At 44.3% G+C, this 26,331-nt stretch overlaps 1 protein-coding gene across 1 annotated transcript in view; it reads right to left on the bottom strand.

The window, feature by feature from the left end:
- PALMD (palmdelphin) overlaps positions 1-17,995 on the bottom strand; it is a 56,890-nt gene extending 38,895 nt beyond the window's left edge. Inside the window, exon 1 of the mRNA XM_053391746.1 lies at positions 17,862-17,995. The gene's annotated coding sequence lies outside the window, so the exon portion shown is untranslated. The remainder of the gene's footprint in view (positions 1-17,861) is intronic.
- Positions 17,996-26,331: the final 8,336 nt, after the last annotated feature.

Raw genomic sequence — 26,331 nt, 5'->3', positions numbered from 1 at the left:
GGCAGGTGCGGGGAAGTCAAGGAAATTGGGTATGGAATGTAATTAAGGTAAACTGTTTTAACTGTTGTTTTTTCTTCTTCTTTTCTTTTTTCTTTCTTTTTTCTTTTTTTCCCTGTTTTTCTTCTGTATTCTCTTTTGAAAATTTTAATAAACATAATTAAAAAAAAAAAAGTTCTCCAGCCTTTCGGTTCTGCAAAAAGTTCACAAGGTGGCTTTGCAATATTGAAATAATGGAATAAAAGTTACAAAACCATCAAAAATATGAATTATCAATATAAAAGAAGAAAAGTAAACAAGAAACAAAAGCTGCATTAAAAACGTCACCATGCAGGCAAATAATAATGTTATCTAAAAACATTCTCTTTGGCCTTGTATCTTTTATTGACTTCTTTTTGTTAAGGCCGATAGGAAATGTCGGGTGCCGATGAATATTAAATGACAAAAACAAAATGGTTGTGTCTCCAACTTTCATTTTAATCTCTGTCTCCCAGTGCTGATATGACCTAAATCTTAGCCTTCTGGACGATGCCCTACATTTCTGCATTGAAGGACAAAAATCTCAGCATATTGCGATGATTTCCAGCGCCATTGGCATCACTTAATTGCCGTGGTCACCAAAAGTAGGCCATTCTGACAGAGCGTATATCATTTGCTCATGTAAACAACACTTCTCAGCACTCTGACCCTTGAATGCCACCCTGTCATTTCACAACTGCTTGTAACATATTTCTGCATTTTTGCTCATGTGCTCCTTTGAAAGGATTCTTGCAGCTTTCTTGGCTTTCCCTGGAGTCTTAAATGTCAATTTCTCTGTTTAATGAGACATCCCTCCTCTCCCCTCCCTTGCAGCCTTAGATGGAGGAAACAGCTGTCTAGGGGCTGACATCCACACACAGTGTTTTTGTGATAAAGAACTGGCAGCTTCTGAAACCAGATTTAATTAAGACTAGCCTTTCTCCTGCAGTCTCATCAGAATAGCACACTCCCCTTGGAATGTCATTACCTTTCCTAACTACCTCAGGAAATAGTATTAGAAGATTATTAATTAAGGGGGAAATGTACAGAGCTCATTATAGATGGCTGCCAGGGAAAGTCAAATATGGTGATTATCTGGGGCCTTTGTGACATGTTTCTGTTGAGACTGTGATCATGAAAAAAACAACTCCAAAACACTTCTGTTGTATTTTACCCTCCCATCCACACAGAAGACGCCCTTATGGGGGAGGCTTAACACTGAAACCTCTTCCGCTTATAACTTAATAGCAGCTTCTGCCAGGAAAATTAAACCAGCAATCAGGTTTTGGGTTTCCCATGTCAGTTTCCTGTTCTGCCTTAGCCAAAGCCCTGGCTGTTACTTCTGGTGTGGGTGGAGGGGATGTTTGTTCCAGTTCTGGCACACTGGCTGGACATTGGCTGCTCCATATTCGTCATGAAATTCTTGGTGTTGTTTTGAAGCGTTTGAGCTTTCCCTTGCAGTGTCCAAATGTAAACAGTGCTGTGGTGTTCTGCACTTAGCCCACGGTTGTATGACACCCACCATTCTCTACTTGTCGTAGAGATCCCCTTACGTATTTGAAACAGAAACACACCCCTGGCTCTCTCAGGCTTCTGCCTCACTGTTCCTCTCTGCTCTGTTTAAATGATGCACACCAGTGTGGTGCAGTGGTTAAGAGTGGTGGACTTGTAATCTGGTGAACTGGGTTCACTTCCCCGCTCCTCCACATGCTGGGTGACCTTGGGCTGGTCACACTTCTCTCCTCCTCCTCCTCCTCCTCCTCCACCACCACCTCCTCCTCCTCCTCTCTGCAGAATAATACACCAAAGTACTGTGCCAAGACCAGCCAGTGTCAAACTATGCTTAGAGTGCTGGACTAGGACCAGAGAGGCCACTGTTAAAAACCACACTAAGCCATGATGCTCCCTGCGTTACTTTGGACCTATCACTGTGTCCCAGCCATAGAAGCCAAAACTGTGTGCAACCTCCAGCTTCATAAAGTAATATCTAACATCTTTCCCTCCCTCCCTCTGTGAGATCATACATGTACCCAGTGCTTTCCCCCCTAGAAAAATAGGTGCTGGTACACACCATGAAGTTGTTACACTTTTTAACAACAAAAAAGAGGTGCCGGTACTGTGTACTCTTGAGTACGCCCTGAAAAAGCACTGCATGTACCTATGGATTTCTGGTTAGCATCTTGCTCCATGTTTTACAGATTTTTCCCAAGACCAGCAGTAGCTTTTTCTGTAGTGGATGGTTCCCATTATTCTGAGTTTTGAGATGTCAATTTATAGCGAGTGCTGTAGCTGAGAAGTCATCTAGAATTACTAGGTTATATAAGAATGGGACCTGCAACAACATGTGGATTGTTCCTGATTGCTCCTGATCCAGAGTTCCAGGATCCTCAGTTCCACCTCTCTTCTCCAGTTTATGCCTCTTGTGAAAGCTTTGGGTTCCCTGAAACATGTTGATGCCTCTTTCTTGTGCATGGATGGCACTGTTTTGGCCATATAAGGATTGGCACTGAAGTATATGAGACAGAACTCCTGGGCTTGCTGAAGGTTCAAATGGAGTTATGTAAAGGTATAAATACTTTTTTATCCACTTGCAGAGTACAGTGGTACCTTGGGTTACAGATGCTTCAGGTTACAGACACTTCAGGTTACAGACTCCTCTAACCCAGAAGTAGTACCTCGGATTAAGAACTTTGCTTCAGGATGAGAACAGAAATTGTGCTCTGGTGGCGCAGCGGCAGCGGGAAGCCCCATTAGCTAAAGTGGTACCTCAGGTTAAGAACAGTTTCAAGTTAAGAACGGACCTCCGGAATGAATTAAGTTCTTAACCTGAGGTACTACTGTACTGTGCAAAGGAAGTAAAATTCAGGAATCCAGCTTAGTTCAATTTTAGATGTGTACTTCTTGAACAGAGGTTTCCTAGAGATGAGGCGTCACGTCTCGGTAGGATAAGATGCTTTGGCCAATACGTACTTCACATTCTGATGATGCCATAGAAGCCTGCCCAGCAAAGCAACCCCATTGTGCTGTTTATTCCACCAAGGCCTTCTGCGTTAAATCTGAGATAGTTTAGATGAAGATGAAAGAAGGCCTTTGATGTGCAATATGTGTTCCAGACCTTATTGCCTGGAACAAACTAAACATGGACCTGAGGCTTTGTATTAGGAGAAACCTTTCGCAGACAATGTATTTGGAAAACATTCTTTTGCATTCAGCAAAAGACCAAGACAAGCTAGTTGGATGCAATTAAACATCAAAGCCCCTGTTGTCTTCTTATTAAGTGGGTGATATGTTTTGATACCGTCTTCTGTCTTCTAATGCATGCTTAATATGAAATAATGGGACATTGTTCAGTGCCAGTGCTTGATGGAGACATGCCCTTAGAAGGGCAAGTTTGTAAGATACATATCTTTTAAACACACCAGTTCTAAGTATTCTGTCCCGTTATAGTGTGACCGTGACAAACAAAGCTTGGATTTGTACCCAACACGAGTGGTGTTCCTCTCATGTAATGGGACTTCCTCTCCTCTGCGTACACATCCCTGGATGGTTTCAGGTAAAAAGATTAAAGAATTGTGAGGTGGGGATAAATTTGTCAATAGCAAGTAGCCATGATGACAGCTAAATGGATCCATTGTGTTTGGATGCAGTGTTCCTCTGAGTATCTGATTCCAAGTGGAACTGAAAGGGAAGGCTTGTTGCCTTCACACCTTGCTTGTAAATTTCCCAGGATTTTCTGGGTGGCTGCCATTTCTGTAGGATTCTGAACTAGATGGACGTTTCTTCATCCAAAACAAAAAGGAGGGGGACTGCTAGGGACTGCTATCTTATTTGAATGGCACCCCTGTCAAGTTCAGCCATAGCAAGTTCATAACCTCAGCCCAGATATAGCTGCTGCAGAACTTAAAACGAAAAAAGTTGTGATCCTGAAACAATAGCCCAGAGAAACCAACACATAGTCCCAATCAGAATTTATGTTAATAGAGGTCCACCTTGCTTTCAGTGACCATACCAAGGTGACAAGCAAATGCTAGGAAAGTAATACAGCAAGCCAACAGAATGGTAAATGCATTTGGCAGTCTAGATCTGTCTGGATCTCTGGTACTATCTGCTGAAAATGAGTCAAAGGGAACATTAGCAGCGACAGATGTGACCTTGGAAGTAAGTCCAAGTAAGAAACAATGCTGAAGAGAGGTGTGTGTGGGGGGAGAGCCCCTGTTAATAAGAGACTGGTCAAGAGTTGTAAAAGAGGAACCTCCTGGGGAAGAAAAAGGTACATAGCTGTGCATTTCTGCATTCTTTGCCCACAAATCGCTGGGTTGGCTCCCCTGGCAGACTGCATAGATGAGCTTCGTCCTCTGACAAATAAAGTGAGTTGCTGGGCAGGCAATAAATTGGAGTGACAGTGGAATCAGGTGCAATAAAGGCAAGGGATTGACAGGCTGAGATTGTTGTTAAACCATTGCCTGAAGCAGCAATGAGACTATAGGACAGATGATTAACTGACCGTGGTTCTGACAGAGACAGAGAACGCAGTTCTCAAAAGCAGATCTACATTGCCCATGTAGATATGGAGCGGTCAGCATTTCACAGCCACCAGTCGCATGATTTGATGCTTTGCAAATTGTGAAAGAACACCATGCAATCCCAAAACTATTTGTTTCACCACTGGTGTGCATCATTTAAACAGGGCTTCATTAACCATTTCACAGATTTAAAAAATTCCTTCTTGCCAGATTTCTGTAGACTTGTAGAATTGAAAGGAACTGTGGAGGTCATCTGGCCCAATTCATCTTCCTGCGTAGTGCAGGATCTGCAGTCCAGGATTCAAGTGCAACATCCCTGACAAATGGCTCTCCAGTCTTTGCTTTAGCAGCTCAGTGTAAGCACTTTGCATGCAATCCATGCATAACTCTCTGGTCATGGGTGGGGTGGCATGCACAGAGGAGGGGAAAGAGGATGGTACACCAGTTCCCCTCTCCTCCAGTGATAGAAACAGATATGAAAGCTAGGAGCTAAATGACACCTTAAACCGAGGTTAGGGGCACAACAATGGAATGTCTAGGTGCACTTTTTATAACAAGAATATACAAAACTGCAGCTAAAATATGTTCATTTTTCACATGGTCTAGTCCTTCCCCTGCCCAAACCCCTAATATTCTTAAGAGGGTCTCTTCTCCAGTCTTCAGAGAGTGGCCGGAAGTGGGGAGGCAGAAAAAGGTCCTCTTTTCCTTCCACTCTGCAGTTTTAATCTGAAATCTTAGGCTCAGTACAGTGCCCAGAGCATGGGTAGGCAAACTAAGGCCCGGGGGCCAGATCTGGCCCAATTGTCTTCTAAATCTGGCCCACGGATGATCTGGGAATCAGTGTGTTTTTACATGAGTAGAATGTGTGCTTTTATTTGAAATGCATCTCCGGGTTATTTGTGGGGCATAGGAATTAGTTCATTCCCCCCCCCCCCAATATAATCCGGTCACCTACAAGGTCTGAGGGACAGTGGACTGGCCCCCTGCTGAAAAAGTTTGCTGACCCCTGGCCCAGAGCTTAGAAACTGCTCACACAAATGACATTCTCTATCGCAAAATGCACCAAGAACAATGGGCGTTTCGAACACTGCTGTCCTCCAAATCTTGTTGCCATAGCCACTGCATCTTCCACTGATATATCATCCCTCTGAATTGACAGCAGTGGATTCAGCTAGTTCATCTTAGAGAACCAGATTTGGGACAAGGGTTTCCAATGATCACCACAGTACAGTGGTACCTTGGGATAGAGACGCTTCAGGTTACAGACGCTTCAGGTTACAGACTCCGCTAACCCAGAAATAATACCTCAGGTTAAGAACTTTGCTTCAGGATGAGAACAAAAATCGTGTGGCGGCAGCACAGTGGCAGTGGGAGGCCCCATTAGCTAAAGTGGTACCTCAGGTTAAGAACAGTTTCAGGTTAAGAACGGACCTCCAGAATGAATTACGTTCTTAACCCGAGGTACCACTGTATGTGTATACAGGCGTGCAGGAAAAGTACATGCATGTGCCCACACTTCCCCATCAAACGACCTACATATTGATCCTAGCCCCCATGAAAAAGCATCTCACTTCATAACATGTGAAGTAGCCCTGTTCAGTTCTGTGTCACTAACTCGTAGAATTAAGAGACTAATGCCTGAGCACAGATTACTTCATGTGGGTGGGTATGTAAACATTAGAACCATAGCCTGGCCAGATAATTAAAAAATGATTTTGTAAGATCCTCTTGCAAATTAGATTTTTAGAGGCTTGTCTTATTTATTTAGAACATTTGGCAGCTGCCTTCCCTTCCCAAAGGCATTCGTTACAACATAATGGCATCTAGGTGTTTGCCCCAAACCAAAACTCAACAGCAAGTTGCCAGTCAAAGAGCAGCCCACATCATTTTGACAGTGGAAAAAGCATTCCAACATAGAAATGTTTTTATCAGCTGAGAAAAAACAAACCAGGGAGTTGGAGTTCGGGTGGATTTACCTTGGAAATTAGTTTCAGAAAGTGGGTTTGACATGGGATGGGAACAGCCCTACTGTTAGGCAGAAGGGAGGCAGCTCCTGAGGGATGGCGGGGAGAGCAAGATTTTGGATATTAGAGCTGTGTATGCCTTGTGACCTGCCCTGTGCCCCTTAAGCCAACCTGCTGCCCTCAGGTGCAGTGGAAGACACTGCCCCATGACAGTTGACCTAAGATTGAATTAGTGGTCTGGTCAGCTTTTGTACATGCAATGCAAGAGGAGCCATCTTTGCCTCGGGCAGCAAAATGTCTTGGGCTGGTCCTAACAAGGGGAAAGGAGATTCTATATTAGAGATTCTATTGGAGCATTGGCTAACAGGCTAAAGTAAAAATCAAATCAAATCTTATGAGTAAAAATGCTGAGAATCACAAGAGACTTTCAGTGATTTCTGATATTGAGGGTTTTAAAAAAACATGCGTTGGTCTGTTATTTAGCATGAGTCATACTAAGGTCTGTATGTTTGATTAATGTGTTTATGTGACATTCTGTCCCTTTCTCTGTAATGTAGAACAATATAAATCAGGGGCAGCCAAGTCAGTGGTTTGTTTAAACAATGACTATACTATTTAATTTTTTTTAAAAAAAGAGAAAGGCCATTTTGGATATATGTGATGTTATCAGCAATTTATTATTGCATTCACAGAAGTGTCAGATGTCATGCCAACCTTTACTTGTTACTGCAATCGTAATACATCTTGCTTTTATTTTTGGGAAGGAACTGAACGTATAAATTCCAGGTGTAAAGCACAGTCTCCATTGCTGTAAACTCCCCTAAGATTTCATTGACATCACTGGTTTCAGTCTTTTGCCATACAGCCTATTGAACTAAGGAAGACTTGTTTTCAGTGCACTGGAAGATTGGCTCAATATCCAAAGGTCGTTGGCTGCATCTAAAGCACAGTCAGACTTTACGACAGAGGTGTAGTGGGCAAAGGAAGCAGTTATCTTCCTAACATGCATGCAAATAGGACCTGATTTTCAGGATCAGTTTTTAAGACTTTGTACTGACACATAGGCCTGGAAGCCCTATTATAAAACTGTATTCTATAATTTTCCTTCGGAAGTAGTTTATTTATTTGTTTGTCTGTCTGTTTTTAAAACTAATTTTTATTGCTTCCAATAAACCCTATAATAAAACAATATCAAGCAACATACATCCAAGTTGTGATTGCACACAACATATATAGAAGAGAAGAAGAAGAGTTTGGATTTGATATACCGCTTTATCACTACCTGAAGGAGCCTCAAAGCAGCTAACATTCTCCTTTCCCTTCCCCTCCACAACAAACACTCTGTGAGGTGAGTGGGGCTGAGAGACTTCAAAGAAGTGTGCCTGGCCCAAGGTCACCCAGCAGCTGCATGTGGAGGAGACGCGAACCCGGTTCCCCAGATTACGAGTCTACCGCTCTTAACCACTACACCACACTGGCTCTCGTTATGCCTGTGAGGTAATGCAGGTACTGTATGACGCTGCCCCTGCTCCCAACTAAGATGTTTGCTGGCTGAAGACAAAAGATTGTCTTTGAAAATGTCCACGAGAAGTGGGTGGTAGCCTGATCTATGGTCCTGTAGATGTTGTTCTCCGTGGTTCCTATTAGCCATCAAGAGCGATGGTCCAAGATGATGGGACTTGTAGTTTATCAACATTTGGAGGGCTGAAAGTTGGAGCTCTCCTCCTCCAAGAGAACGTCTGTTCTTTTAGTTGACTGGCCTTGTACATATCATGAAGGTTTGTCTTTCCCCTTTCTTCATCTTTATAAATACTCAGGCTAAAAATGTGCACGTATCATTATTAAACACAAAATGCTTTTTCTCATCTCCTTTTGCCCCGCTGTTGGAACTGGGCTTTCTCAGATTTGAGCAAGGAAGGCCCTTGTCTCTCTCTTCCCATTTTGGTTCAGAATTTGGTGTTATTCATAGAATAGATGTCGACAAATTTTGCCGAGTATAAGAAAATTAAAATGCAATGAATTTTAAATGGGAATCCCAAGTGTTCTGGCAATTAATTTGGATGGAACAATAAGAATATGAAGAGAATAGCAATGGATAACTCAGAGATGTAGCTGGCAATAAGCCAAAAGGAAATGTTTTAGAATAAATCTACTGCAAACACAATAGGCTCTTTTGAACGGTGAAAGGAAAATTAAGTCTTTTCAGATTAGACTTCTCAGTTCAGCTGGCTGAGAAGAAGAAGAAGAAGAAGAAGAAGAAGAAGAAGAAGAAGAAGAAGAAGAAGAAGAAGAAGAAATTACTTTTGTAATCTTGTGTTGATCCTTCTTCAGAAGGCATTCCACATTCTGAGTTGAGTCAATAAGCCTCTTAAACCTCTGCTAGAAGTCCACTTTTCTTTACAGCCAGATCAGTATATTTCACTGGCAAGTCACAAGATTGCTAGACAACAACTTGAACTCCCTCCCCATGCCTGTCCTAGCTTCCCATATCCTTTGCCATTCAGCATGCCCAGACATGTGTGTCTGCTGCTGAGAAGAAAGCAAGAGCACTTGATTCTTTTTCTGTATATTGTGGGCCAGTGCCTCTTTTGGTCCTACATCAAATCATTAAAGGTAAAGGTAAAGGGACACCTGACCATTAAGTCCAGTCGTGGCCGACTCTGGGGTTGCAGCGCTCATCTCGCTTTACTGGCCGAGGGAGCTGGCGTACAGCTTCCGGGTCATGTGGCCAGCATGACTAAGCCGCTTCTGGTGAACCAGAGCAGCGCACAGAACCAGTGTTTACCTTCCTGCCGGAGTGGTATCTATTTATCTACTTGAACTTTGATGTGCTTTTGAACTGCTAGGTTGGCAGGAGCTGGGACTGAGCAACGGGAGCTCACCCTGTCACAGGGATTCGAACCGCAACCTTCTGATCAGCAAGTCCTAGGCTCTGTGGTTTAACCAACAGCACCAACCACGTCAAATCATTACACACCTTTAATTCATTCGTATAGAGACCTGCTTTGTAGAAACATGGTTAGTCAGCAGATACATAAGTCTCTTCAGTTCCTTTTCTCCTACAGGTTGTGATAAACCTGCATACTGCTTTAATCTCAGTTTTCTGATGGGATCTTCCCCTTTGGCTGAGGAGAATGTACTCGATAAAGAAAACTAATTCATATGCACATATATCAGTCCTGATTCATAAAGGATTCTGCTTATGTAGAAAACCCTTAATCAGCTAAGCTTCCCATGTGTGTCTTTCTATGTTTAAATGCACTTTCTACATGTGCTGTCACATCTGTGTGTAACATTAGTGTGCCAGCAGTGCATCTTCCAAAATACAACCTTTATGAGTAGGTTATGGTCCCATACACACCATGGAAGTTCATAGAACCATAGAATAATAGAATTGTTGAGTTGGAAGAGATCCTGAGTCCAACCCCTGCAATGCAGGTATCTCAACATGAGGTCCCCCATCCAGCTTGAAACCATACCAGGCCCTGCTTAGCTTTGCAAATGTGCTAGCAGCTAGCAAATGTGCTGCACCACCAGAAGGGGCTAAACATGCATTTGGGCCATAATAGGTACATTGCACGGAATATAATGGGCTGTGCATGGATCCTTTCAACTGTTTCCTGTATAAATTGGACTTCCCTGGAGCTGTATAAGTCCCAGATGTCCTTCAGTCTTTCCTCGTGGCTGCTTGATGTCTGCTTTGAAGAAGAATGGCTGGCTGGCCATTTTTACATCTGTGGGTCCTTAAGTGAAATTCCAGCATGATCTCATTAGCTGTGCATGCTTCTTTAGTCCAACTTGAGCTCAGGCAGCTTATAGGCCAGGCGAGTTGCACATGCAAGCCAAATGCATGGCATTCCATTGATGTAGTGTGCAAATATTTACCGGCAAACACAGAACGAGCTACCAAGCAGCCCTCGCACCTGATATCCAGTTGATGTGCAAGCCCTCGTCCTCCGAGATTGACAGGAACACACTCGTGACTCTTTCCACGTCTCTCTGCCTTACGTAACAATTGCTGCTATATATTCTGACTCACTGTTTCCTTGGCCCTGACGGCTGACTTTATCTGTTCACGCCCTAATGGAAAGCTTTCTGCTGAATGGAGGCTCTTGTGCTGCCAGTCTGCTCTATGGAAAACACACATAATTACATTCTTCATAGAAAATGAACACAAAGGCTCACCATGAATACAGCCAGCTCTCAAAATTAGGACAGTGTCGATTCCCTACAATTGCTGGGAGCTCACAGAACATCCAGGGCATTTGCATGTGAATGAGCAACGCACACATATTTCTGGGAGGGAATTATCTCTCGCTTTGCTTCTGTGAGCTCCTCACCACCCAGTAGGCATGAGGCCCTCGGGGGATTTTCCCATGTCCCTACTGGATGCTAGCACCAACCAGCTGGTTTTAGCTAAACCATGCTACAAAAGCAGGAGGTTTAGCTGCCCATGAGAGCCTTACTACCATTTATCACTAGTGAAGACTTAACTACAGTCCCTTTCGGTGGTCTCCAAGAACTCATTGAGAGCCAGTGTGGTGTAGTGGTTAAGAGCGGTAGTCACGTAATCTGGGTAACCGGGTTCGCGTCTCCGCTCCTCCACATGCAGCTGCTGGGTGACCTTGGGCCAGTCACACTTCTCTCAGCCCCACTCACCTCACAGAGTGTTTGTTGTGGGGGAGGAAGAGAAAGGAGATTGTTAGCCGCTTTGAGACTCCTGAAGGGGAGTGAAAGGCGGGATATCAAATCCAAACTCTTCTTCTTCTTCTTCTTCATTGGAACTGTGCTATTTTTAATCTGTTAAAAGACAGGAATTTAAACATTGGTATGTGGGTTAAACCACAGAGCCTAGGACTTGCCGGATCAGCAGGTCGGTGGTTCGAATCCCCGTGATGGGGTGAGCTCCCGTTGCTTGGCCCTTGCTCCTGCCAACCTAGCAGTTCGAAAGCACGTCAAAGTGCAAGTAGATAAATAAGTACTGCTCCAGCGGAAAGGTAAATGGTGTTTCCGTGCGCTGCTCTGATTCGCCAGAAGTGGCTTAGTCATGCTGGCCACATGACCCAGAAGCTGTACACCGGCTCCCTTGGCCAATAAAGCGAGATGAGCGCTGCAAACCCAGAGTCGGCCACGACTGGACCTAATGGTCAGGGGTCCCTTTACCTTTACATGTTTTCACCTAAATTCTAAGTCCTAAAAGAATAAATACTTAAAAAGAGTGTGCTAAATCTGTGAACTGGATGGGATTGATGGTGCCAATACATGACACAAAATAACAGCTGATTAGATCTTGGTGGGTTTGTTGGGAACAGCACAGTGTAGGAATAGCCAACATGAACTCCCATCAGCACCAACAGGCATGGCAAATAGACAGGGATGATGGGAGTCATCGTCCAAAAACATCTGGAGGGAGCCACGTTGACTACCCCGGCATATGGGAACCTATGGGTGGAGATGATATGGCCTATTTTCAGTCCATATCACTTCTGCCTAAGTCTGTCCCATTTGTTTTCTATTTTGCATTTTCTTTCTTTCTTTCTTTCTTTCTTTCTTTCTTTCTTTCTTTCTTTCTTTCTTTCTTTCAAAAGTGGTATGATACCCTGACCTGTGGGACCAATTAGGCCCCATAGGGATCCTAATTTGGCCCATCAGGTCGTTTTCCCCAAGCTGCACCCATCTGCTCCGTAACTGACATCATTTTTGTTGTTGTTGTTGTTTAGTCACTTAGTCATGTCCGACTCTTCGTGACCCCATGGACCAGAGCACGCCAGGCACTCCTGTCTTCCACTGCCTCCTGCAGTTTGGTCAAACTCATGCTGGTAGCTTCGAGAACACTGTCCAACCATCTCGTCCTCTGTCGTCCCCTTCTCCTTGTGCCCTCCATCTTTCCCAACATCAGGGTCTTTTCCAGGGAGTCTTCTCTTCTCATGAGGTGGCCAAAGTATTGGAGTCTCAGCTTCAGGATCAGCACTCAGGGCTGATTTCCCTCAGAATGGATAGGTTTGATCTTATTGCAGTCCATGGGACTCTCATGAATCTCCTCCAGCACCATAATTCAAAAGCATCAATTCTTCGGCGATCAGCCTTCTTTATGGTCCAGCTCTCACTTCCATACATCACTACTGGGAAAACCATAGCTTTAACTATACGGACCTTTGTTGGCAAGGTGATGTCTTTGCTTTACATGATGCTATATCCCAATTTTCATATCTCAACAAATCCCAGTTGTCCCTGGGTAAGCAAGGTCTGTAGTCAGGGTCTTTTAAAGTATTTCTCACCCAGTGCAAGCCCTACTGGGATTGGCTCCACTCAAGAGCTCCCCGAGTGGGCATGCAGCAAACCATGCTTCCTTTGCCCAAGAAGCTTGATTTCAAAACCGACAGGCAAGTGAACATTTTCCCTTTGCGGACTGACTTGAATCGAAGGTGGTCTGCAAAGGGAAACACATTGGCTGACATCATGGCGATGTCAGGTGATTGACAGGCTCTGCCCACCTGTCAAAGTGGCCCACATAGATATTGGGGGTGGGGGTATTAGGATTTGGCCCACTGGCTGAAACTCATTTCCATCCCAACTTTCAAATCTGAACAAATTGGATTGGAACACTCTTGTTCTTTCTATCTGTGTCATCTACTGGCATATTGCTGTTTTTCATTTTTACATTTGATAGTTTGCTGAAGTTATCATATATATTTTTATGTTGTGAACCACTCTGAGATCTGTGGGTGAAGGGTTGTATACTAATTTAATAAATAATAAAATAAATATTAATAATCAGTGCTATTTTTCTAGAAAAAAGAGGTGTTGGAACTCACCATGAACGCCTCCCTTGTTCTCTTATAATGGCAATGGCGCCAACCTGAGTTCTTGTGAGTACTGGCTTAAAAAAAAGGCCTGATAATAATATATGGAAGGAGGGAAAGAAATGGAAGTAGTTTTATTGATTTGACTGTTTTCTGACAGGCCCTGCATCTTGTATAGTTTCCCTGCTTGCATTCCATAGCAGTAGCATTTCACAAATGCTTTTGTTAGTGTGTGAATGTTCAAAATAGCCATGAATGGAAATACCTGAAAGCACATGGATGGTTCCATGCAGCAAAAATGCAGAGTAGCTCAGGAATCTCCCCCTTTTGTTTCACCCATTTGTTTTTATGAGAACATCAGCCCTAGACATCAAATGTTGGCCGTGCCCAAGATCCTTCAGAGAGCCTGTAGCATTTGGAGAACACATGCAGAATTTCCTCTCAATATGCTTTTTCAGATATTCATCTGTTTCTGGTGACTTGAAATGCCTGGATCTATTGGGGTTCTTTGTGTTGAAACTGAGGAAAAAAATGTGCTACACGCCCCCCCCCAATAAATTTGTGCAGTAGGAATGAAGCATTTGGTCTCGAATCCCACTAGATCTGTGAGCTATGGAGGCAGCATACAAAAAGCTACTGCTAATAGGCATACTGTTGACAGCAGCTTCTACTCATCTTTCTACAGGTGGAGCAGGACCCTTCACACTGGTGGAGCTGGGCAGAGGGACACCTCTCCTTCATCAAAGCCACCTCTAGGGTAGTAGATCATGGGGTTGAATTGTTTTGCCCATCAATTAGTATATCAAGAGTTAATCCTTTTTGAAATTATCAGCAATTTAAGTTTGGAACGTCCAAATGCAGTGAGACTAAATGCAGTCAGTAATGTTCCCATCATTGGCAATGGATATGTCAGGCTTCAGGGAACAGGCTTCCTCCCCCCTTTGGCAGAAGATAAGCAGAACAAAGGGATGCAGGTGGCGCTGTGGGTTAAACCACAGAGCATAGGACTTGCCGATCAGAAGGTCGGCAGTTCGAATCCCCATGACGGGGTGAGCTCCCGTTGCTCGGTCCCTGCTCCTGCCAACCTAGCAGTTCGAAAGCACATCAAAGTGCAAGTAGATAAATAGGTACCGCTCTGGCGGGAAGATAAATGGCGTTTCCGTGCGCTGCTCTGGTTCGCCAGAAGCGGTTTAGTCATGCTGGCCACATGACCTGGAAGCTGTACACTGGCTCCCTCGTCCAATAAAGCGAGATGAGCGCAGCAACCCCAGAGTCGGTCACGACTGGACCTAATGGTCAGGGGTCCCTTTACCTTTACCTTTACTAAGCAGAACAAAGGAATTTTCTTACCAATTAGAAGCTTTAATGATCACAGTGAGGGAACAAAGAATCCATTTCCTAGGAATGAAGGTGCACCCACTTCCTCCCTAGTCACCCACATCACTACCGCGTCTTGTAACCTGATCTCTCAACCACTGTGCTTTCCTGTGCTGCCACCTTATCTGCTCTTCTTGACCTTGGGCTGAGCGGATGGACACTTTTCAGAGACAGTGTGTCTGTTAACTTTCTCTCTCTCCCATTGCTTCTCCTCTTAGCTGTTCCCCCTCCAGTACAGTGGTACCTTGGGTTAAGAACTTAATTCGTTCCGGAGGTCCGTTCTTAACCTGAAACTGTTCTTAACCTGAAGCACCACTTTAGCTAATGGGGCCTCCCGCTGCCGCCATGCCGCTGCTGCGCAATTTCTGTTCTCATCCTGAAGCAAAGTTCTTAACCCGAGGTACTATTTCTGGGTTAGCGGAGTCTGTAACCTGAAGTGTCTGTAACCTGAAGCGTCTGTAACCCGAGGTACCACTGTACTTCCCAGCTTCTGCCTTCTGAACTATGTCCTTCTGCAAACCACTCTTCCAAATCTATACTGTCCTCTTGCTCCTGGGAAGATTCAGGGGGAGGGGGAGGCTCCCACCATTCCTCCTCAGTGCAGCCCTCCTCAGCACGGTCCCTGAGAGATACCGCTTATGGTGGAGGGTATCTCACATATAGTATCAAATGTACATCCAACTCACATCCAAGCCATCTCCCATGTGGTGCTCGTAATTGAAGTTCAGGCCATTCCGTTAATACTTGGAAGCCTATCTAAGGCAATGCTGTTGGATAGGGAGAGCTCTGTTGGTAGAGTTTGAGACTTTTAATCTCAAGGTCATGGGTTCAAGTCCCACATCAGGCAAAAAGATTCCTGCACTGCAGGGAATGACCTTTGTGGTCCCTTCCAACTCTGTAGTTCTATGATTTTATGATTCCAGGAGGGAAAGCGTATTAAATGGCATCCATTTAATAAAAGGAGTGTCTAAATTTACTGTGTTCATGCTCTGTTAGCATACCTGAATAATGTAAATCATATTAGAGGATGTTCCTTTATTCCTTCCCCAGTAATCATTATAGATTGAGGGCAAAACTAATGTACTTCAAAATAATAATAAAGAACCAGAGCAAGGAAGGAAAAAAGAAGGGAAACACAAGAATTCTAAGTATAATCCCATGCGCATCTGATACAACAGATTTATTATAAACCACTCTGAATTTTTCAATTGAAAGTTAAAATTAAAACCTTTTAAGCTAATAAATAAGTAATAAAACAGAGGCCTGCTAAACAGACACAAGTAAAATGGATATTTCTGAGACATATATCATGGTTTAATTTAAATTGCAAAGCAATTAAATAATCTTTGCCGCAAATGTATTTCATTTCAGTGACTTCACGCCACCTGGAGAAAAAGAGCCTATTAAAGTTCACCATAAATTATGCAGACTCAATTTCAGGTTCTTCTAAGATTGGTTTTCAATTTAACCTGTCCTTTCAGATATGGGCCTTCGTCTTTGTTGAGATTATGCTGTGCAGTCTTCCACAACCTGGTGTCTCTCAGGTGTTGCTGGATTCCAATTCCCACCAGACTCAGCCAGGATGGCCAGTGGGCAGGGATGATGGGAGCTGTGGTCCAAAAATATCTGGAGGGCATCAGGTTGAGGAAAGCTTGTGTGATATGTCTTTCAGGTTCCTCCTTCCCTTCCTGTTAACACACAGTGCTCTTGATAGCAGCAGTGATCCCTCCATTGTAAAGCTTTAGGCGCCAGATTTCTACATTCCAGCTTCCAGGTGGCATTGAGTCGCTGGCCATTTCCCCTTGGTTTGTCAAAAGAAAACACAGCAAAATTCAGCAGCAGATGCCATATTCTTGTTGCAAGGTGGTTAGGGGAAGTATGCATGTTCTTCCTTTTGATGGACAGCCTCCTTCAATCAATGGATAGATGACACGCCAAAGCTTGTAACCCATGAACAGATCACTTTCAGATGGAAATTATATATGGACAAATGTAATGATATTTGGAATGTATTTGTCGAAACCATAGTGGCCCGTGAATCAGTGTACAGTGGTACCTCAGGTTAAGTACTTAATTCGTTCTGGAGGTCCATTCTTAACTTGAAACTGTTCTTAACCTGAGGTATCACTTTAGCTAATGGGGCCACTTGCTGCCGCCACACAATTTCTGTTTTCATTCTGAAGCAAAGTTCTTAACCCGAGGTACTATTTCTGGGTTAGTGGAGTCTGTAACCTGAAGCGTCTGTAACCTGAAGCATCTGTAACCTGAGGTACCACTGTATTTACTTTTTATTTACCTATGTGTATTTATGCCACAGACATAGGAGCCAACTCCTAGGAGCTGAGATCCCTTCACTTCCCCCATAAAATATTTGAGGGGGCCAGCCCCCTCCCCCAGTTGATGGGTATTGCCATTCAATTGGTGTGTGCGTGCCGCATCATGTGGTCGATTATGTGGGGTGGGGTTTACCTGTCCCCCCCCATATTTTATTCAAGTTGGCACCCCTGCTTACAGATGACACCTGATATGTATGACACCTTCTTTGTGTATCCTGGCTGCATCATCACTTGGTGTCCCTGTATCAGGGATGGGGAACCTGTGGTCCTCCAGCTGTTGTTGGACTCCATCTCCCATCATTTCTGACCATCAGCTGTGCCGGCTGGAGCTGATGAGAGATGGAATCCAACAATGTCTGGAAGATCACAGGTTCCTGATTTCTGCCCTATATCATTTGCATTAAAAGATTGAGAACCCTCACACTCTTATGTAACAGGGGCAGCAGGAAAGCTTGGGTAGACCCCTAAGCTGGATGTTTTTTTCTTCCCAGGAAGTATCCAGAATAGGGGGTCCACTTTGAATGGGCTGTCACAGGTGTGTATGGTGATGATCGAAGAGGCAGCCTATGAAAGCTGGAGTAAAGTCTCGAAGAGTTGGGTACATCCTGCTGGTCTTGCACTACCCAACATAGCTGTCGACTTTTCCCTTTTCCTGCGAGGAATCCTATTCAGAATAAGGGGATTTCCCTTAAAAAGGGGGGAAAGTTGACAGCTATGCTACCCAACCACAACAGAAATGAGAAAACCTCATACAGAGTCATACAGTAGAATTCTCTAGGCAAAAACCTTGCCCATACATCTGTTTCTCTTTTTGCAAATAGCATGAAACACCCCATCTCTTACCTTTGTGCCTTCGTAGAGCAGTGATTAATCCAAGGAACTGCCTTGAACTGCTGCAGCAGTTATTGGTGCCACACTGCAAATGGCATTGGGTCAGAGTGTACGTAGGGAACTTCGAATCTGTAACAATGAAGGCTACCATCTGACTGCTATTGGGTTTTGTTGACGTAAGTATCTAATTTACGGGAGAGGCACCTGCTGGCATAGCAAGCATAATATCACCAATCTGTTATTGATTTCAACATGACAGCTGCACACTAAACCAGATTAGTAAATATTTAACCTCGGTAAATTTAGGGTTTGAATGCAATCATGAACTGACGGGAATGTATGCCTGGGCAAATCTTGAGTCAAGGCTGGTGAACAGCAGGAGAGATGACCCAGGAAAGACCCAGGGAAGGTTAACATCTTGCTTTTGATGTGCAGAAAGTTCTGGCCCATTGCCAAAACAGAAATAACAATGACTCATGGATTTTGAATTTGAGTAGCCTAGTCACTTTTAACCCCAGAGATATCCAACTGCAGCACTGCCAGTTAAGACGCAGCTAAAAATCATACCCGACAAATTTGCGACACAAGTTTTCAGATGTTTCTTTGGAAAACTAATGAAGTCACATCAAAAGCCCTGTAATTGAGACATTCAAAATTCTGGTTGTGCTTCCATAGAAAATCACTGAAGTTTCATTTGAAATGAACAACTCATATCCAGTGAGGTGAAGTCTCCCCCTTGTGGAAAGTGAAAGCTTTCCATGTTGTTCATTTTCTTCAATTGCAGCAGACAAGATTGAGTGCTACGACTTTTGCTGTTGCTGCCTAACCATTGCTTTGTTAGAAGGGTTGCTGTTAATACAGGGGCCAGCAAACTTTTTCAGCAGGGGGCCGGTCCATTGTCCCTCAGACCTTGTGGGGGCCAGACTATATTTTGAAAAATAAATGATGAATGAATTCCTATGCCCCACAAATAACCCAGAGATGCATTTTAAATAAAAGGACACATTCTACTCATGTAAAAACACACTGATTCCTGGACCATCCGCGGGCCAGATTTAGAAGGCGATTGGGCCGGATCTGGCCCCCGGGCCTTAGTTTGCCTACCCAAGTGTTAATAGCTCAGGTTGATCAGCTGATGTTTCTTCAATAGGAACTTGCGGTTAGCAGATGGTCTCCAGATGAACTATGGATTTCACCAGTGCTATTTTTCTAGGAAAAGAGGTGCCAGAACTCACCACGAACACCTCCCTTGTTCTCTCATAATGACAATGGCGCCAAACTGAGAAGTGCCCAAACTGAGTTCTGGTGAGTTCTGGCTGAAAAAAAACCCTGGATTTCACTTCCCTAAGTTGTAGTGATGGTCACCAACTCTGATGATTTTAAAAGAAGATTTGAGAATAGGTTATCAATAGCTACTACAGTATAATGGCTATGCTGTCCCTCCGCTCTCAGAAGCCTGGGACTGCCAGTTGCTGGGAATCACAGCAGGGCTGTTGCACTCGAGTCTTGCTTGCAGCCTTCCTACAGGCATTTGGCTGGCTGCTGGGAAAACTGGGTGGTTTGAGCTGTTCGAGGAGGGCTGTTCTTGTGTTCTTTTCTTCTAATGATACTTAGGAATCTCTAAGTTTTTGAGAGATCTATCTTCTCAGAGCTTTCTCTGATGGTTAACACCACTGGTGCAGCAATAAAAATGCGAGCACATTTGCCAAGCTGAGAAGGGTCTGGTCTGGTTTCAAATTGGATGGGGGACAGTGTGTTGAGATTCCTGTATTGCAGGGGGTTGGACTAGATGACCCCAGGACACCTTACAGTTATATAATAATAATAATAATAATAATAATAATAATTTTTATTTATACCCCGCCCTCCCCAGCCAAGGCCGGGCTCAGAGTGGCTATATATGATTGTAAAGCTGAGCCACAATTTCACACCATAGATTTTTTCTGAGAGTTCTGTCTTCTTCTTACTCATCAGAGAGAGAGAGAGAGAGAGAGAGAGAGAAGGCCACCCTACAGAATTTTCTTTGAATATTCTCCACTGGTTTTGGATTTGTGTGTGTGTGTGTGTGTGTGTGGGGAGCAGTTTCCATTTCCCCTCCTCAGTGACCTGGAACGATGCTACATCTAGAACATCATTGAGGATCTAGCACAATTGCTGTCATCACTGCAGCAAACACACACACACACACACACACACACACACACACACACACACACACACTCTTAGGAAAGAAGAGTGGCCAACATGGTGGTACAGCCCTTGCAGCATTTGGGGCAATGTGGGCATTGCAACACTGCTCACCTGACTTCCCAAGGCTGTCCATCACTGCTGGTTACCTAGAGGGAGAGGGGAAGGAGCAGGCAAGGCAGAGAGGAGCTCAGGGCAGTGCAGATGCAGCAGGGGAGCCCATCCCATGTTCCGCCAACTGCTTCTTCCATGAACGGTGAGCGGCAGTCTTGAAAAATGGTCGCTGAAATTCTCCTCCTTTTGGAGGAATTCAGCAAAACGCTGCTCCCAGTCTCTCCTACACACAAACAGGATAGAGAGATGCGAGAGGCCATCTGTTTTATTTATTTATTTGCAGAAAGTATAGCCCACTCTTCATTGGCAAAGGGATTCCAAAGCAGGCTACAAATATTACACACACACACCAGTGCTTTATTTTTCCTAAAGGAAAAAAGTGCCAGTACTCACAATGCAATTGTTACAGTAAGTGTCACACTTTTGACATTTTTTTTTGGGGGGGGAGGGAAGGTGTCAGTACTGTGTAGCCTTGAGCACCCCCAGAAAAAAGAATTGCTCATAAATGCACTGTAAAATAAAAAAGAACCTTAAAAAGAACATGAAAATAATACAATTCATTTCATCTGTTCCTTACCAAGACAAACCAGGCTGTTCTGGATAATTACATGCATCACCTGCCACCCCATCCTCTCTGTAACCTTCTAACCTTCTCCCAACCCTCTACCCATCTCCTCTTCCTGGCACCCCCCTCAATCTGCTCCAGAGGGAACTCCCCAGAACAGATTATGGGGTGGAGGTGCACAAGGAGAGTCCCATTGTACAGGCAGAAGTTCTTGTACTAAGAGGACAACTTTTTTGGATCAAATCTTTCTCACACTCATGGATCCTGATGGCCAGTTGATGTTCCTAGATGACAAACCGAAATGAGCTGGTCAGAGCCCTGTGTGAGTGTGTAGCTAGAGAGGGGAAAAGAGGCAGTTTGAACCTGGGTGGAGAAAACCACACACACACACACACACACACACACACACAGCTGGAGAGCAGGAACCTTTCCAAGGATAGTGCAAATTGTTCCTGAGAGCAGAACAACAATGTGCTATTGAAACCTGACTAGAATTGTGCTAACCAAAATTTGATTTTCAGCAATAACCATTCCTTGGATTTGAAAGAAGATGAATAGAATAGCTGCCTGCAGAATCTTTCTATTAATAGCACGAGCCTGATCAAATTAGAACTGGAAGCAGATTGTTGACAGAGATGGCAATATGAGAGCTACCATGGAAACGTAGAGGTCAGTATTACATCAACAGCTGACGGAAGCTTTTCAGCTACATTAGGAACTAGAGCTGTGAAGAACTAAATAAAGCAAGAGTTTGTCAAGCTGGTTATGTCAGTAAATTAGGGCTGCAATGCTCTACACACTTACCTGGGAGTAAGTGCTATTGGACCGAGTGGAGCTTACTTCTGAGTAGATGTGTTTTGGCTTGCACTGTCAGTTGTTGATGTCTCTCCCAGCTTTTTATTAGTAAATGATAGCTGATTAGTTGCTTCACCTTTAACCAATCAACTCCCCTTTAATAAGTGGATCTTGTTGATTAAATTTAAATGTGCATTTTAGTGATACTGAATGATCAGTTGGGCCTGATTTAGGCTGCAATCCTTTAGCCATTTACTTGGGGGTAAGCCCTGATTCTTCAATGCCTGTGTTGGTTTTGCTACTACGTACCTCCAACTCACTGACATTAAGAAATGGGTCGATATGCCAACTCCTGCAATTTGCTTGTAATTCTAAAACAGTTTAAATTGGTCTTGTTCAAACCTTGTTGGTCTTGTTCAAACCAATTCGGATGGTCCGCCCCCGCCACTTAATGGATCCAAATGGTTTCCAGAGAGTGGTAGGGGATGCTTTATCCCATGTTGATGGCCTTTCAGCTGATTCCCTGGTGGCCCGCTGGAATGCGGAGCTAACCAGGGCTATTGACTGTTTGGCTCCGAAGCGCCCTCTCCGATTGCATGGAGCCCGGACAGCCCCGTGGTTTTCCACGGATCTGAGGGCAATGAAACAATCGTTGAGACGGCTAGAGCGCCGGTGGCGGATAACTCATTCCGAATCTGACCGGACACAGGTTAGAGCTCAACGTCGAGCCTACCAAGTGGCGATAGCGACGGCGAAGAAGAATTTCTTCACCGCCTCTATTGCATCTGCAGAAAACAGCAGCAGGAGACTTTTTCAGGTGGTTCACAATTTAGCGGAACCACCTGCAACATCGGGGCCCAGTATGGGCCACATGTTCTCCTGCAATGATTTTGCAAAGTTTTTTGCAGATAAAATCGCTCAGATTCGGGAAGAAGTAGACTCCACCGTGGGAGCAGGGCCGGGGCGAGAGAGTGCTAGAGTTCTGTCTAGTCAAGTTGAGTGGGATCAATTCCAATCTGTTACCTCCGAGGATGTGGACAGGCTGCTTGGACGAGTGAGACCAACCACCTGTCTCCTGGATCCTTGCCCATCCTGGCTTATAAAAGCTAGCCGGGAAGGACTGGGCGATGGGCTTCGTGGGGTGGTGAATGCTTCCCTCCGTGAGGGAGCCTTCCCAGACCCGCTGAAAGAGGCGGTTATTAAACCGCTTCTTAAAAAACCATCTTTAGATGCGGCCACGATGGCCAACTATCGCCCAGTCTCAAATCTTCCATTCTTGGGCAAGGTGATTGAGCGAGCGGTTGCCGAACAACTCCAGGCACGCCTGGAAGAAGCGGACCATTTGGATCCCTTCCAGTCGGGATTCAGGCCTCATCATGGGACTGAAACTGCCTTGGTCGCACTGGTTGATGATCTCCGGCGGGCTAGAGACAAAGGTGAGAACTGTTTCCTAGTTCTGCTGGATCTCTCAGCGGCGTTTGATACCATCGACCATAACATCCTTCTGGACCGTCTTGAGGGGCTGGGAGCTGGGGGCACTGTCATACAGTGGTTCCGCTCCTTCCTCCTGGGCCGTGTTCAGAAAGTGGTGGTGGGGGATGAGTGTTCAGACCCCTGGGCTCTCACTTGTGGGGTGCCTCAGGGTTCTGTCCTCTCCCCCATGCTTTTCAACATTTACATGCAGCCGCTGGGAGAGATCATCAGGAGGTTTGGGCTGGGTGTTCATCAGTATGCGGATGATACCCAGCTCTACCTCTCTTTTAAATCAGAACCAGTGAGGGCGGTGAAGGTCCTGTGTGAGTGTCTGGAGGCGGTTGGAGGATGGATGGCGGCTAACAGATTGAGGTTGAATCCTGACAAGACAGAAGTACTGTTTTTGGGGGACAGGAGGCGGGCAGGTGTGGAGGATTCCCTGGTCCTGAATGGGGTAACTGTGCCCCTGAAGGACCAGGTGCACAGCCTGGGAGTCATTTTGGACTCACAGCTGTCCATGGAGGCACAGGTCAAATCTGTGTCCAGGGCAGCTGTTTACCAGCTCCATCTGGTACGTAGGCTGAGACCCTATCTGCCTGCGGACTGTCTCGCCAGAGTGGTGCATGCTCTGGTTATCTCCCGCTTGGATTACTGCAATGCGCTCTACGTGGGGCTACCTTTGAAGGTGACTCGGAAACTACAACTAATCCAGAATGCAGCAGCTAGACTGGTGACTGGGGGCAGCCGCCGAGACCATATAACACCAGTCTTGAAAGACCTACATTGGCTCCCAGTACGTTTCCGAGCACAATTCAAAGTGTTGGTGCTGACCTTTAAAGCCCTAAACGGCCTCGGTCCAGTATACCTGAAGGAGCGTCTCCACCCCCATCATTCTGCCCGGACGCTGAGGTCTAGCGCCGAGGGCCTTCTGGCGGTTCCCTCATTGCGAGAAGCAAAGCTACAGGGAACCAGGCAGAGGGCCTTCTCGGTAGTGGCGCCCGCCCTGTGGAATGCCCTTCCAGCAGATGTCAAAGAGATAAACAACTACCTGACATTCAGAAGACATCTTAAGGCAGCCCTGTTCAGGGAAGTTTTTAACGTGTGATATTTTACTGTATTCTTGGTTTTTATGGAAGCCGCCCAGAGTGGCTGGGGAGGCCCAGCCAGATGGGCGGGGTATAAATAATAAATTATTATTATTATTATTATTATTATTATTATTATTATTACTAGTACAAGTGCACATTCCCTGGCTAGCTCAAATGGCCCAAATCAGTTTCTTCAGAACGGTCATATCTCATCATTTAAATTCTGCTTTTCCAGTCTCATGGAAGTGAACATAATTGAAGGATGTGTAGGAGAGGTTGAGAAAACTGGAACTGAGCAGGAAGAGGAAACCGTCTCCCATTCATTGTAGAAATTTGATGAGATAGTTACTGACACCTTTTTGTGGTGTTCGCAACCACTATATTGGCAATTCCTGAACTACTATGTGATGACCAGTTTAAAGTCATTAGACCTGCTTGAAACTGATAAATGATAATGGTTCCCCGTCATATTGGAAAAAAGCGACAAGTGGGGTGCCACAGGGCCCATTGTCCTGGGCCCATTGTTGTCCAATGTCTTTATAAATGACTTGGATGAAGAAATTTGCAGATGACACCAACTGGGAGCTAAAGACAACAGAATCAGGATTCAAGAAGACTGACTTTAACAGATTGAAGGATTGGGCCAAAACAAACAAAATTAATTTCAATAAGGACAACTGTAAGGTTCTATACTTAGGCAGGAAGAATCAGCTGCAGAAATTTAAGATGGGGGACATCTGGCTTACCAGTAGTATATGTGGAAAGGATTTAGAGGTTTTCGTAGACCACAAGCTAGAGACAACAGTGTGAGGCAGCCGCAAAAAAAGCTAATGCTATTTTAGGCTGCATCAACAGAAGTAGAGTGTCCTGATCAAAGGTACAGCTCTATTCTGCCTTGGTTAGACCACACCTGGAGCACAATTGAAGGGTATTGACAAGTTGGAATGTGTGCAGAGGAGGGTGCCCAAGATGATCAAGGTCTGGAAACCAAGCCTTATGAGGATCGGTTGAGAGAGTTGGATATGTTTAGCTTGGAAAAGAGGAGACTGAGAGGAGATGTCATAGCCATCTTTCACTATCTAAAGAACTATCACATAGAAGATGGAGCAAGCTTTTTCTTTCCTAATCCAGAGACTAGGACACAAACCCGTGGATTCAAGTTTCAAGAAAGGAGATTCCAACTAAATATCAGGAATATCTTTCCGACAGTAAGAGGTGTTGGACAGTAGAACAGACTCCCTTGGGAAGTGACGAATTCTCCTTCACTGGAGGTTTTCATGCAGAGGTTGGATAACCATCTGTCATGGATGCTTTAGTTGAGATTCCTGCATTGCAGGACCCTCAAGATCCCTTCCAACTCTACAATTCCGTGATTTCTGCCCCTTGATTCTGCCATACATAGTGGCAATAGGAAGTGTTTCTTTGATTGCAAAAGTGGAAATCTCTTATAAGCTTGGAAGAAAGCTAAACAGTTTAAACTGAACTTTATTAATATTATTAAAGGAACTGTATTAGGCAAATAGATATTTCAGAATTATGCTCCATTAAGAAAGAGTCACTGTGCTGGCAGAGATGACTGGCAGAATCCGAGACCAGGGAAAAGAGACAGCGGAAGAAGAATGGAGGAAATTTAAAGACTATCTTAAGAAACACTGTAAAATTGTGGAATGTTGAGACGTTGTGGATCTGGAAAATATGAGGTTGAATGCTGTAACCATTATGTAATATGAAAAGAAAGGTTAAAATTTATTTATTAGAAATTAGGGAAGGATTTGTTGATCAAAATTAATTAGAAATTGGAATGCAGTAAGGGGAGGTATGAGGAGGTCGGGGAAATCTTTTATGAAAATAGGGTTTGAAATTATACATGTGGTGTTCTTTTGTGTTTTGTGTGTGTGTATGTTTTTGTTGTGATTTGTGTTTTTATAATTTGTGAAAAACTAATAAATATTTAATTAAAAAAAAGAAAGAGTCACTGTGAATATACAGTAAGTGACCCAAAATTATAAATCTCATACTGCTTGTTGCAGACCAACAAAGAATTTCCAGTTGAGATTTATTAGTTATAACTGTTCTGCTGCCTTAGTTAACCTGCCCAAGATGTGGCTAGCTAAGAGGCCAATTTCTTCCATTATAAATAGTGGGGTGAAATTAGCTGCCTAGACATCATGTGAAGGTCGGTAAGGTGCAAATAGAAACCATTCTTCTTTCTGTTAAGTTAATGCTAGGCTTCCTTGCCTTGCTTCTGTATAGTACAAGA

The sequence above is a fragment of the Podarcis raffonei genome, chromosome 6 (genome assembly GCF_027172205.1).
Source record: "Podarcis raffonei isolate rPodRaf1 chromosome 6, rPodRaf1.pri, whole genome shotgun sequence".
Taxonomy (NCBI): Eukaryota; Metazoa; Chordata; class Lepidosauria; order Squamata; family Lacertidae; genus Podarcis; species Podarcis raffonei.
Note: the sequence above shows the minus strand (reverse complement) of the source record. Positions and strands in the feature narration are given on the sequence as shown.